This window comes from Leucoraja erinacea, chromosome 24 (genome assembly GCF_028641065.1).
Source record: "Leucoraja erinacea ecotype New England chromosome 24, Leri_hhj_1, whole genome shotgun sequence".
NCBI classification, from domain to species: Eukaryota; Metazoa; Chordata; class Chondrichthyes; order Rajiformes; family Rajidae; genus Leucoraja; species Leucoraja erinaceus.
In genome coordinates, this window is record NC_073400.1 from 26,933,865 (window position 1) to 26,948,887 (window position 15,023).

Below are 15,023 nucleotides of genomic sequence, written 5' to 3' on the forward strand. Positions count from 1 at the left end.
TCTCTGGGTGAAAAAGTTTTACCTCATCTCATAGAAACATAGATAGAAACATAGAAAATAGGTGCAGTGGGAGGCCATTCTGTCCTTCGAGCCAGCACCGCCATTCATTGCGATCATGGCTGATCGGCCCCAATCAATAACCCGTGCCTGCCTTCTCCCCATATGCCTTGATTCCACTAGCCCCTGGAGCTCTATCTAACTCTCTCTTAAATCCATCCAGTGATTTGGCCTCCACTGCCCTCTGTGGCAGGGAATTCCACAAATTCACAACACTCTGGGTGAAAACGTTTTTTCTCACCTCAGTCTTAAATGACCTCCCCTTTATTCTAGGTACAATACATACCCTTATTCTTAGGTACAATACACAAATATTATAGAACAATTTACTAAAAATGATAGAACACATTTTCCACAAAAAAATATTCATTTTTTCTAAATATTATAGAACACATTTTTCTAAATATTATAGTAGTTTCCTAAAAAATATAGGTCACATTTCCAAAATATTATGGGACATTTTTTCCAAAATATTATGGGACATATTTTCTTTAATATTATAGATTTTACTTCCCAGAATATTATAGAATTCATTTTCGAACATATAACAAAACATAATTTCTATAATGTATTACAAAATTATGGGTTCAAGTTCAAGTGAGTTTATTGTCATGTGTCCCTGTATAGGACAATGAAATTCTTGCTTTGCTCAAGCGCACAGAAAATAGTAGGCATTTACTACAAAACAGATAAATGTGTCCATATACCATGATATAAATATATACACACATGAATAAATAAACCGGTAAAGTGCAAATAACAGAAAGTGGTTATTAATAATCAGAGTTTTGTCCGAGCCAAGTTTAATAGCCTGATGGCTGTGGGGAAGTAGCTATTCCTGAACCTGGTTGTTGCAGTCTTCAGGCTCCTGTACGTTCTACCTGAAGGTAGCAGGGAGATGAGTGTGTGGCCAGGATGGTGTGGGTCTTTGATGATACTGCCAGCCTTTTTGAGGCAGCGACTGCGATAGATTTCACACCATATATATGATAGTATTACGCTACATGTTATTGTGTTGTGTTATATACATTCTGGGATCTATTTACCTCTGTTATGATGCATAAGGAATATAACTATTGGAGAGCACGTTGGGATAGTTTGTCGTTGTTTAAATGATACAAGCGAATCGGATACAGCATAGCTCGGAGAAGGGACTCGCGATCCAGTTAATAATTAATGCATTTAATATGGGTCAGTTGGTGTACAGGTTGTAATCGAGCTAACTGTGTGACTCGATGCAGTCTGTTTAAATGATCCCAAGACGCATATATTGTCTTCCCTCTGTCGGTTAACGTTTTCGACGGTAGCAGAAACCCGTGGCGTTGCTGATCACCCAGCATTGCTGTTGATGTCTGCACTAATCAAACATTAATCGGTGATTTCCTGTACTCTCTCCGAGGGCCCGGAGACCGAACCTCCACTGTAGATAAAAGTGCTGTAGAAACTCAGCGGGTGCAGCAGCATCTATGGAGCGAAGGAAATCGGCAACGTTTCGTCCCGAAACGTTGCCTATTTCCTTCGCTCCATAGATGCTGCTGCACCCGCTGAGTTTCTGCAGCACCTTCGATTTTCCAGCATCTGCAGTTCCTTCTTAAACACTGAAAGTCCACTGTTCTAGTCCCACTGCACTGAGCACAACAGATGCTGGTTGCAGAGAGCAAATGGTCACAAATCCAGTTCCTAAATCTGCCTTTGTTGTTGTTCTTGCTTTATACCTTCCCAGAGGTCTCCTCGGATCCCTTTCAAAAATGATAGGAGCAGAATTAGGCCATTCGGCCCCATCAAATCTACTCCCCCATTCAATCATGGCTGATCTATCCCTCCCTACAACCTCTCTCCCTATCAACCCCATTCTCCCGCCCTATCCCCATAACCCCTGGCACCCGTACTAATCTAAAATCTATCAATCTCCGCCTTAAAAATATCCATTGACTTGGCCTCCACAGCCTTCTGCGGCAATTAATTCCACAGATTCACCACCCTGTCACTAAAGAAATTCCTCCTCGTCTCCTTTTTTTTGTAGCAGATGTTGCACTTGACCCAGACACTGGTCAGTTCGTTTGAAACCACTGTGATTGTAAGGAAACAGAATGGTGGGCAGATGGCAAGGTGCCTCGGTTGTCACCCTTACACCAACCAGACTTTGGCTTCTCCGCTCTTTAGAAGTGAGGCTGCAAAAGTCCCAGACCAGCAAATGTAGGCGGTGGATATTCCAAGCGACTGCAGTCACTGGTGCAAAGCTGGAATTCCCGCAATTGCTTTGGCTTGGGTACAAGGTTTGTCACTGTGTTTCCTGCTTTGTGGCTCGTATTGAACTCAGCTGAGTGCTGGTACAAAGCTTGATGATATTAACAGGTCATTCCTCTGATATTGCTCTGAAGAATAATGACCTGGGCAGCGGTGGAGTTGCTCCCTGCCAGCGCTTGCAGCACCGCTGACCCTGGTTCGATCCCAACTACGGGTGCTGTCTGTACGCTTCCCCCCGTGACCTGCGTGGGTTTTCTCTGAGGCCTTCAGTTTCCTCCAAAGACGTACAGGTGTGTAGGTTAATTGGATTGTATACTTGGTATAAGTGTAAATTGTCCCCAGTGTGTGTAGGCTTGTGTTATTGTGCAGGGATCGCTGGTCGGAGGGTGAAGGGCCTGTTTGCATGCTGTATCTCTAAACTAAACTGAAGAAGGGTGCCGACACGAAACGTCATCTACCCTTTCTCGCCAGAGATGCTGCCTGACCAACTGAGTTACCCCAGCACTTTGTGTCTGTTCAATATTGTTGAGAAGGATACACAATGGCAGGGAATGGAACATCTGGTTCGACAGTTGGGTAATTTGGGAGAAGATGTTCCATTGACACTGGTCATCCATGTGGTCCTGATGCATGCCCTTGGGATTCTTAATGCCATCCCAAATTCTGCTTCAGCCAGGGGTTTTAGAAGGGGATATCACACTTTAAGAGAGTCAAGACTCCTTGGAGTGCAGGAGGATGAGGGGTGATCTTATAGTGGTTTATAAAGTCATGAGAGGAATAGATCGGGGGGGATACCCAGAGTCTCTTGCCCAGAGTGGGGGGAATCAAGAGACATAGTTTGAAGCTGAAGGGGAAAAGATTTAATAGGAATCTGTGGGGTAACTTTTTCACACAAAGGGTAGTGGGTGGATGGAACATGCTGCCAGGGCAGGTACTTGTGGCAGAGACCAGTAATGTTCAAGAAACAATTAGACGGGTACATGGATAGGACAGGTTTAGAGGGATATGGGCCAAAGGCAGGCAGGTGGGACTAGTGTATGAGTTGTGTTTTACTGTCATATGTCCCAAACCGAACAGTGAAATTCGTACTTTTAGTTTAGTGGCGGACACAGGCCCATCGGCCCACCATGTCCCCGCGGACCAGGGATTGCTGCACACTGACACTATCCTACACACTAGGGACAGTTTCCAATTTTACCCCGAAGCCAATTACGAACCTGCACGTCTTTGGAGTGTGGGAGGAAACCGGAGATCCTGGAGCGTTCACGGGGAGAAGGTACAAATTCCATACAGACAGCGCCCGTAGTCAGGATCGAACCTGGGTCTCTGTCGCTGTAAGGCAGCAACTCTACCCGCTGCTCCACCGCGCCTTAATTCAAGTAAGAATTTAATGCTCGAGCAGGCTTTATGACCATCTTTCAATCATTGCCTCTGCTGCCTGCCTTCCCATTGTGCAGCTCGGAGCCGAGCACTCTCTGACGATAGTGTGTCGTCAGACATGCTTGCAGCCCGATTGTAGCTAAGGCCTGGGTGCCAAGAACATTGCCCTGAGAAAGGACACTGAAATTGGTTTGCTTATCGTACGCTAACTGGAGAATGCAGCAAATTAAATGTGCTCATTTCTTCTTGACGGATTTGCATTCTTTCTAAAGGACCAAGCTCATCCCATTATTCATCCAGATGAATGCTTTCAGGAGAATGCAATGACAGAGGGGCGCGTGGATCAGAATCCAGCTATTGTATGGTTTTGCAGTGAACTTGCACCCAGTTCACAGCGAAAGCATTGGAGAAAACACTGCAGAAATGGGTTGGGATTCAGGACTGCGGATCGAGGGGTAACTTTTTCCACACTGTATCCATGTGGTGGGGTGTATGGAATGAGCTGCCGGAGGATGTAGTTGAGGTCGGGACTATCCCAATGTTTAAGAAACAGTTAGACAGGTACATGGATAGGACAGATTTGGCAGGATACGGACCAGGTGAGACTAGTGTAGCTGGGCCTATGTGGGCAAGTTGAGCCGAAGGGCCTGTTTCCACACTGTATCTCTCTTATGACTCTATGACTGTGCAATAGTAACAATCTGGAGCCTAAAACTACTGCTATTAGCATCAATTGTTTTTGTAAATGACTTTTAATGCGATGAAACATCACAGGACAAAATGTAATACCAAGTTGCAAGAATAAATATACTGTTTTTGAATGATTGAAAGATTCAGCAAAGAAACAAGCCCTTTGGCCCACCAAGTCCGTGCTGTCCATCGACCACCTTTAAGAAACACTTAGGCAGGTACATGGATAGGACGGGTTTTGAGGGATATGGGCCAAACGCAGGCAGGTGGGACTAGTGTAGATGGGACATGTTGGCCGGTGTGTGGGCAAGTTGGGCTGAAGGGCCTGTTTCCACGCTGTATCACCCTATGACTCTAAGGTCCTTGATGGCTTTATCTTGCACTCCTGAGATGCTGCCTGACCTGCTGAGTTACTGCAGTTTTACGTGTGTATCTTGAGTAAGACCTCCCGGTATTTCTTACCAGCCCCTTTCTCCAGCTGGGAAGGACTGTTGGAAATTTTGATCAATGTGCGGTCCAAAGTCGCTTTCCCCACAACACCGTAGAAAACCTCAAGCACCAATTTTTCTGCTGGTCTTTGTTGATAATAGAAAGAACTTTCTATCAAGGTTGTGCGTTGGTTTATTGTCACGGATTCTGAGATGCAGTAAAAAAACATTGTTTTGCGTGCTGTCCCGGTACGTCGTACCATACATGAGTACATCAGGTAGTGCAAAAGAGAAAATAAGCATAGTGTTCCAGGAACAGAAAGTGCACCTTTATATATACATATTTTTAAAAAAAGTTCAGGGGCTGCAATGAGGTAGATTGGAAGATCTGGATTTCATCCTGAGCATATGAGAGGATGGTTTAAGTGTCTGATAACAGTGAGAAAGAAGCTATTCTTGAATCTTTGTAAGATTTCAGAACTTTGGCCCAGTGGAAGAGCGGAGAAGAAGAAATGACCAGCGTGTGAGTGGTTTTTGATCATGTTGCATGCTTTCCCGTGGCAGCGTGAAGTGGAGATGGAGTTTGGTTGGGGTGGAGAGGGAGGGAATAGATTAGTTGGTTATCGAGTCTGAAGAAGAGTCTCGGCCCGAAACGTCTCGTGGTTCTCTTCTCCAGAGACGCTGTTACTCCAGCATTTTTGTATTTTTCTTCGCTGTAAACCAGCATCTGCAGTTCCTTCCTACATTGGCTGGTTTACCTGATGGACTGGGCTCCATTTATAACTTTCTGCAATTTATTAAAGCCTTGGACAGCAAGCAGTGGAGCATCCAGAGAGGGTGCTTTCTATAGAACTTGGTAATTCATTGAAGAAATCATTGTCAAATTCCCCTCGTCTGCTGAAGAAGGAGAGGCTTTCCGTGCTGTAGGGACGATGTGATTAGACCAAATCAAAGAGTTGGTTTACGCCTAGAAACTTGTAGTTTTCTTAGATATTTGCCTAATGGTTCAGAAATGTGAGGGATTTATGCTATTCCAATTTATGGTTGAGTTTATTGTCACGTGTACCGAGGTACGGTGAAAAGCTTCCTTGTTGCATGCTATCCAATCACCGATACATGATTACAATCAATAGATTACAAGGGGCGGCACGGTGGCGCAGCGGTAGAGTTGCTGCCTCACAGCGCCAGAGACTCGGGTTCGATCTGTACGGAGTTTGTACGTTCTACCTGTGACCGTGTGGTTTCCCCCGGGTGCTCTGGTTTCCTCCCACATTCCAAAGACGTCCAGGTTTGCAGGTTAATTGGCTTCGGTAAAGATAGTATAAACGCCCCCAGTGTGTGTAGGATAGTGTTTAAGAAGGAACTGCAGATCCTGCGAAATCGAAGGTAGACAAAAGTGCTGGAGAAACTCAGCGGGTGCAGCAGCGTCTGTGGAGCGAAGGAAATGGGCAACGTTTTGGGGCGAAACCCTTCTTCAGCGTGTCGGATAGTGTTAGCTTGTACGGGGATCGCTGGTCGGCGTGGACCCGGTGTGTTTTGATCCGCGCTGTGTTTCTAAACGAAACAAAAATCAACCCGCTCACAGTGTGCCGATACAGGACAAAGGGATTAACGTTTAATGCAAGCTAGGGTCCAGTAACGTCTGATTAAAGATAGTCCAATTTAATCAGACGGTGGGATCTTTATTATAGTTCGGACAAAGGTAGTCCCCAGTCAGTGCTTTGTGGTTCTTTTGTGCTGGTTTGGAGGGATAGTGCCCCTCGGAGCTGTGTCAGCTGGCCTGCGTGGGATCACAACTCTTTCTTACAACAGTGCATCCATTGAGCTGATGGCTTTCTGGATGGGAGCCTGGGATGACATTATCCACGCAGGTGCAGCTGCGTGTGAGCCAGCCTGTTCATTAAACATGGACGGGGACTGACAAAGAGCAGGGAGCAGGTAAACCTGGCGATTAACTCCGCGCCCGCTGCCTTTCGGAAAGCCTGCCTTCACTTTCTCCAAAGTACAATTACAGACCGGTATAATTAAGGTGCGTTCGTAATTCCACACACTGACCCAGAGGGAGGAACGGTTCATCCACCTGTCTTTTGTTTAGTTTGCAAATACAGCACAAAACCCTTCTTCAGATGGTACACAAAAATGCTGGAGAAACTCAGCGGGTGCAGCAGCATCTATGGAGCGAAGGAGATAGGCAACGTTTCGGGACGAAACCCCTTGTGTGCGGAGTTTGCACGTTCTCCCCATGGTTTGCGTGGGTTTTCTCCGAGATCTCTGGTTTCCTCCCACACTCCAAAGACGTATGGGTTTGTAGGTTAAATGGCTCGGTATACGTGTAAATTGCCCCCAGTGTATGTAGGGTAGTGTTAGTGTGCTGGCGATTGTGGTCGGCGCGGACTCGGTGGGCCAAAGGGCCTGTTTCTGCGCTGTGTCTCTAAACTAAACTAAACTATGTCCTCTGCTTCTCCGATTTTGATTTTAAAGGGGAAATCCCATTTCACGAGACTGGGTGGGTGGCATTGGGGGTAGACAAAAGTGCTGGAGAAACTGAGAGGGTGAGGCAGCATCTATGGAGCGAAGGAACTAGGCAACGTTTCGGATCAAAACCCTACTTGGGGGTCCAACTTATTTGCAAATGCGAGGAAAATCTTGTGAGGTTAGTGCAAGGCTGGTGTGTTGTAAAAGGAAAGCGAGTCTGCTGGAGGTTTGTGGTGTCTGATAACCAAATGTCGTCAGACTCAAAGATGGTCTCGAACCTGCAAATCCCACGAGAGGAGCGGTTAAGAGGGAACTGCAGATGCGGGAAAATCGAAGGTACACAAAAAAGCTGGAGAAACTCAGCGGGTGCAGCAGCATCACAGATGCTGCTGCACCCGCTGAGTTTCTCCAGCTTTTTTGTGTACCCACGAGAGGAATGTTGGGACTATACAGCGTGCTAGACAAAGATGAGTAAATAGACCGGGTCCCATCTGCTTTCTATCTTCCCCTGATTAAACATTGTCGGGTCGTGGAGTAATTAGAGCAGCCGATGTCTATCTAGTTGCCCACAGCAGACCCGAGACCCAGACGAGAGGCGAGGCGGGAAAAATCCCCAGAGCTTTCGGAAGCAGGTCTAAGTTCATTAGTTCCACCCAAGCGAGCTGCATTCACCATATGTCAGGCCACTGATTGTTCTTGTACAGTATCTTGTGTAAGTAAACCCCCCTGAGAGGAGGTGGATGACTGTGCAGCATTTCCTTTGCTTCTCTCAATAGTGGCGACCAGAAATTGCTTTTTATTTTAAAGTGTGTGTCTGTGGGAGTTTTCTCGAGTGGATGCTGGTGCCAAACGTTGCAAAGTTGAACAGTAATGGTCTCGGTGCAGCAGATTTCTGACGTGTCTTGCTCTATGCTGTAACAGTAGCTGCAACTGAATCGATCCTGTGAAATAGCAGTTCCCCTGAAAGCACTCCTGCAAGACTGCGCACTGCAAATCTAGGCCAGATTTCTCCTTCCTCCGCCCCCTCCTTAAGATTTAGTTGAGTTCAGAGATACAACGTGGAAAAACAGGCCCTTCGTCCCACTGAGTCCGTGCTGAGCAGCGATCACCCGCTTGTTAGTTCTATCCTGCACGTGAGTGACAATTCACAGACCCAGTTAGCCTACAAACCTGCACGTCTTTAGAGTGTGGGAGGAAACCGGAGCACCCTGCAGAAAACCCACACAGGTCGAACGTGCAAACTCCGTACGGACAGCAGCCGTAGTCAGGATCGAACCTGGGTCCCTGGCGCCGTAAGGCAGCGACTCTACCGCTACGCCACTAAAAAAAAGCATTGAGTGCCAGATTTCTTGCTATATCTCCAAACTAATCTAAAAATATACAGTTTGTAGGAAAGAGCTCCAGGTGCTGGTTTGAATCGAAGATTTTGTTATCCATGCAAAATGCTGGTGTAACTCAGCAGGACAGACAGTATCTCTGGAGAGTAGGGATGGGTGATGTTTCGGGTCGAGGCCCTTCTTCAGTCTGAAGTTCAGTTACTCCAGCATGTTGTGTCTAAAAACATTCAGCATGGGCAAAGGGGCCCCTCAGCCAACTGAGTCCATGGCATGCTTTTCCATTCAAGCTGACCCGCTGAGTTACTCCAGCACTTGGTCTCTTAAGTGAACAGTAAGCAGGAATATTTAAGAAGGAATTACAGATGCTGGAAAATCGAAGTGCTGGAGAAACTCAGCGGGTGCAGCAGCATTTATGGAGCGAAGGAAATGGGCAACGTTTCGGGCCGAAACCCTTCTCAGGAACGACGGGCCGAAAGGCCTCCTATTCTGAAGAAAACCTCGCTCGAGCTCCTAATTTAATTGCAGGGCATCTGAACAATTCATGGCCTTGGCCAAGGGAACAAGTACCACATTGTTCGTTGGGTCTTGGTATCGAGTGGGTGGGGGGGGTGACGTTACCCTTTGATCTCGGTTTTGTAAATAAAATCTTCCAAGGAATTGGATTGTAAAAGGCTGCTCTGAGTATAGCAGGGCCAACTGCAACGTGAGATCGGCAAATAAGTAACAAGCAATAAAATGTCTTCCTCTTGAGAAGCAATTATGGTTAATCTGTCGCTGGGCTGTTAGAAGAGCAGAAACAGAGCGTGCACTGAAGTGGATGTTGAAGGGGTGACATTACCATCTGTGTCCCCTGGTTTTACACCGGTTCCTCCTCTGGTGATATTGTCCCAAGTATGGAACTAAGTGGCAAGTGTATATGTACCAAGTAGGAAATGCTAGATGCGGGAGAAATGTTGCCAGTGTTAGGGGGGGGGGGGCGTCCGGAGCCAGGAGGGGGGTCGGCCATTTGGGACTGAGATGAGGAAAGACCTGAGGAGAAACTTTTCTACCCAGAGAGTTGTGAATCTGTGGAATTCTCTGGCACAAAAGGCAGCGGAGGCCAATTCACTGGGTGTATTCAAGAGAGAGTTAGATTTAGCTCTTAGGGCTAACAGAATCGAGGGATATGGGGAGAAAGCAGGAACGGGGGCACTGATTTTGGATGATCATCCATGATCATATTGAGTGGCGGTGCTGGCTCGAAGGGCCGATTGGCCTACTCCTGCAGCTATGTTTCTAAGTGTGCCAAAGGACCTCCCTTGAAATTGGCGCGGTTGTCCATTTGTTCACAGGCGTGCATCTGTAGGCTATTTGACCATAGGAAGCTTCACATCCAGGCTGGTCTGAGCCTTGCAATATGAATCGATACCACTTCATTTATTGGTCTGCCGACAGTCAAAAGATACAGTTACGAGGCATTGAAAGTGTCATCACGTGCATTATAATAATAATGAAATTTAAGTGGCCAGCACATAGTGGCACGGCACATAGATAATTAAATCTATGGGCGGGGGGGGGTTGAGGTATTGTGGGTCCAAGAGAGCTCATCAGAGATGTTGACCCCCAGGAACCTGAAGCTGGAAACGCGTTCCACCTCCGTCCCGTTGATGTGGATGGGGGTGTGCGTGCCGCCCCTAGACTTCCTGAAGTCTACAATGAGCTCCTTGGTCTTCTTGGAGTTAAGGGCCAGGTTGTTGTCACCTGCCCTGGCTTCTCCCCATGACCCAAGTCTCTGTTGCTGTGAGTAGGCAACTCTACCCCTGCGCCACCGTGCCGCCCAGAACAAAGTCGGTAACAATGGGACTGGAATAATTGGGAGAGACCTCGAGAGTGGCTCGTGGATAAAATTCCAGTTTATTTATTTTTTGTTTTTTAAAACCATTACGCAAGAGGACGTTGATTTGCAGATTGCAATATTTCAAAAGCAAACATTTGTTTTAATTGGATGGCGTGTAGCAGGTGAAAGGAGAATCACCGAATTGATGATTTACTTCTCGGCAGCCCCGCGAGATTGGTCTATGTCCTCGAGTGTGTGTCCCACAGATTAAGTGTGACCCGTCAGCAAACAAGCAATAAGAAGCAGGAAATGCAGGCAGGCAAACTGGCTGGTCTCTAACCAACACGCCTGGAGGGTAACGTCTCCTAGATTAGGCTGCAGTATTTGCCTCGAGCAAATGCTTCATGAAAATAGGTTTAAAATAGGTGACGCTTCCCAGCTCTGCTATCTTGTGACCACCTCAGAATGGGCACAAGGTGGTCCCACACTCTAAAGACATACAGGTTTGAAGGTTAATTGGCTTCTGTAAATTGTAAATTATCCCTCTTCTGTAGGATAATGTTAGTGTACGGGGTTTTTCCACAGGTCATTGAGCCAAAGGGCCTGTTTCTGCGCTTGGTGTCCAAAGTCTAAAAGTCCCTTAAAAGGGCCGCCAAGGCCTTGCGCTGTGATTTTGGAAAGACCCGCAGTTGTGTAACCCCGACTTGTTTCACAGCGAAGTGTGGAGCAGGGAACTGTAGACACTGGTTGGCTAAATACGTAGCCTCGACCTGAAAGATCACCCATGCATTCTGTCCAGAAGAGGCTGCCTGACCCGTTGAGTTACTCCAGCATTTTGTGTCTGTCTTCTGTATCACAGTGAAGCCTGTACCTGTATCTTCAGCAGCAGTTCAAAAGCATTGTGTGTTTAACTTACCAGCAAAGAACACATCCAAAAAGATTTTTTTTATTATTTTTTTTTAATTAACATTTGCAATATTTTGGGCGTTTGTTTGTACTGAAGGATAATAGATAATGGCCTTTAACCCAATTTGCCCGCACCGGCCAACATGTCCAATCTGCCTGTATTTGGCCCTTATCCCTCTAAACCTGTCCTATCCATGTACCTGTCTAAATGTTTCTTAAACATTGTGATATAGTACCTGCCTCAACTACCTCCCCTGGCAACCAGCTCCACACACCCACCACCCCTTGCGTGAAGAAGTTACCCCTCGGGTTCCTATTAAATCTTACCCCCTCTCCACCAATACCATAAAAGCATTCCTTACTTCAAGGTAGATTTTCTTTGACTTAAAGTATGGTGTTCCTGATATAATTTGGCAGTCAAAGATAGACCCAAAGAGCTGGAGTAACTCAGCGGATCAGGCAACATCTCTGGAGAAAAGGAATAGGTGACGTTTCGGGTTGAGACCCTTCTTCACATTTGGTAGTCCCCTGGTTTGATTTCCCCTTTTTTTTTAAATGCTGTTTATTAAATGTTTTAGAAATGCCGCCGACCTTTCACTCTATTTTCATAATTTGGCTGATATGACGTGGCCACAATGTGAGCTTGAAGCGTAATGTTGACGAATGCAGAATATAAACCTGCAGTCGGCTACACCTTTGTCCCTGAGGCATGGGAGAGTGCCTCTTGTTTTGATTGTGTCAGTCTCGGCGGTTTCACTTCTGAGTCAGAGAAATGAAAGAATAGGTCAACTGGACTTGCATTCACTGGAATTTAGAAGGATGAGAATGGATCTTATAGAAACATATAAATTCTTAAAGGATTGTTCCCAATGTTGGGGGGAGTCCAGAACCAGCGGGTCACCGTTTAAGAATAAGGGGTTGGCCATTTAGAACGGAGATGAGGAAAACCTTCTTGACCCAGAGGGTTGTGAATCTGTGGAATTCTCTGCCACAGAAAGCAGTGGAGGCCAATTCACTGGATGTTTTTAAGAGAGAGTTTAGATTTAGCTCTTGGGGGCTAAAGGAGTCGAGGGATACGGGGAGAAAGCAGGAACGGGGTACTGATTTTAAATGATCAGCCATGATCATATTGAATGGCGGTGCTGGTTCGAAGGGGCGAATGGCCTACACCTGCACCTATTTTTTCATGTGTTCATCGGTAGACAGGCGGGTTTTCCGTGATCAGACACTAGTTTTTAGTTTAGTTTAGAGATACAGCGTGGAAACAGGCCCTTCGGCCCACCGAGTCTGTGCTGACCAGCGATACCCGCGCACTAACACTCCCGGGACAATTTTACATTTATACACCAAGCCAATTAACCTACAAACCTGTACGTCTTTGGAGTGTGGGAGGAAACCGAAGATCTCGGAGAAAACACTCGGGGAGGAGAACGTACAGACTCCATGCAGACTGTAGTTCTACCACTGAGCCACCGTGCCACCCACTCTCTCCCTCTCTAACGTTCAGACAAATGAGAGGCAATACCAACAGGATGGGTGCAGGGCAGATGTTTTCTCAAGGGTCACAGTCTCGGATAAGCATTGGACCAAAATGGCATGGAATGCTGGAGTAACTCAGCGGGTCAGGCAGCATCTCTGAAGAACATGGATAGGTGGTGACATGTTCCCCCAACAACTCTCGGCAATCTCCACAGATGCGCCGCACAAGGCATTTTTATCAGGATGCATCGCAGCTTGGTTTGGGAACAGCTCCATCCAAGACCGCAGGAAAACGCAGCGAATTGTGCATTCAGCCCAGACCATCACTCAAACCAACCTCCCTTCCATTCACCCCCAGCTACACCTCGCGCTGCCTCAGCAAGGCCAGCAGCACAATCAAGGACGAGTGCCTCACCCTGGCCACTCCCTCTTCTCCCCTCTCCCATCGGGCAAAAAGTATAGATGTGTCAAAACGCACACCTCCAGATTCAGGGACCGTTTCTTCCCAGCTGTTAACAGGCAACTGAACCATCCTACCAGCCCTGAGCTCCAATCTACTTCATTGGGAACCCTCGGACGGTCTTTGATCAGACATTACTCAACTTCACGTTACTCCCTTTATCATGTATCTGTACTCTGTAAATGGCTCGACTGTAATCGGGTATTGACATTCCGCAGACTGGTCAGCACGCAACAAAAGCTCCGTACACCTAACAGTAACCTAAACTGAACCAGGTGACTGTTCCAATCATTCGCCTGTCACAATAACCCCCTTGCCTCTATCAACCTATTACCTGCTATGCTTTTCCTTGCCTATCCACTTTCCCAGCTTTCTTCTCCCACCACAATCAGCCCGAGGAAAGGTCTCGACCCAATACATCAATGAATCACTTCAGAAATTAAATTAATTGAGCGATGTAACTCGGGAGGATGCTCGGTCTAATTCGCAATTTCAGATTTTTCTGAAATATCTGTTCATAACTTTCCCTTTGTTCCACATTATCCATTGGATCATATGACATACGAGCAGAATTAGACCATTTAGCCCCTCGAGTCTGCTCCGCCATTCGATCATGGCTGATTATTTTACCCTCTCAACCCCCATTCTCCTGCTTTCTCCTTGTAACCACTGACGCCCGTCATATTGCTATTACTTTGCTTTCACAAACATTATAGCATTTCAACTATTTTCTTTCTGCACAGATTTCTGGCTTTAACAATCTTTTCTTCACACTCTGGTCTTTAATAAGTAAAGTGTCTCACATCACTGCTCGAATGCATCCCCCGTGTAGGTTGATTCCTTGAAATCTACTTCCCAGAGCAGCCATGCGACTCGTTGCTGTTTAGCTCGACTCACACATATACACACACGGACACGCGCACACACACGGACACATGCACGGACACGGAGACAGACACACACACACGCACACGCGTGCACACACAGACGCATGCACGGACACGGAGACAGACACACACACACACACACACACACACACACACACACACGCGCACATGGACACATGTACGGGCACGGACACGGAGACACACACACATGGACATGGACACGGACACGGAGACAAACACACACACACGAGACACGGACACACGCGCACACGAACACACACGCACAGGGACATACGTGCACACACACACGGACACGCACAGGGACACGCGGGCACACACACACACGGGCACACACACACACGGGCACACACAGGGACACAAGCGCACATGGACACGGACACTCGCACAGACACAGACGCACACTCAGAATTCCCTATGTAGGAAGATTACTGATGATGCATGCAGTCTCCTGCAGTGAGCTATTGACATTTTTATTTTTTGTGTGTGTGTGTGTGTGTGTGTCTCTCTCTGTCTCTCCGCTGAATTGGCTTTGGAGACAAAAGATGAATGTTGTAGACCAGACCAGGAAACTGCCTGGGCTATTGTGCGCCCGTCTGGTGTCTCCCAAGGAGATCGTGTGCTGCGAGACGTTATTCTAGGAGTGGTCGGGCACGAGGGGTTTAAAAACAATATTAAAACAAAAGCCTTTTATTTCCTGTGATTCACACTCATCAAGTTGAGCTGGGGGAGGTCAGCAGAGAATGGAAGGAAAATTTACAATGATGTTTACTTCATCGATACAGCAGGGTATCGGGCCCTTCGAGCCCACACTGACCATCGATCACCAGTTCACACTAATTC

General features: G+C 46.9%; 1 protein-coding gene across 1 annotated transcript in view; it reads left to right on the forward strand.

Annotated features, from left to right (window-relative positions):
• Positions 1-15,023, forward strand: part of nuak2 (NUAK family, SNF1-like kinase, 2) — a 48,826-nt gene that overhangs the window by 1,344 nt on the left and 32,459 nt on the right. The gene's annotated exons all lie outside the window — the stretch shown is intronic.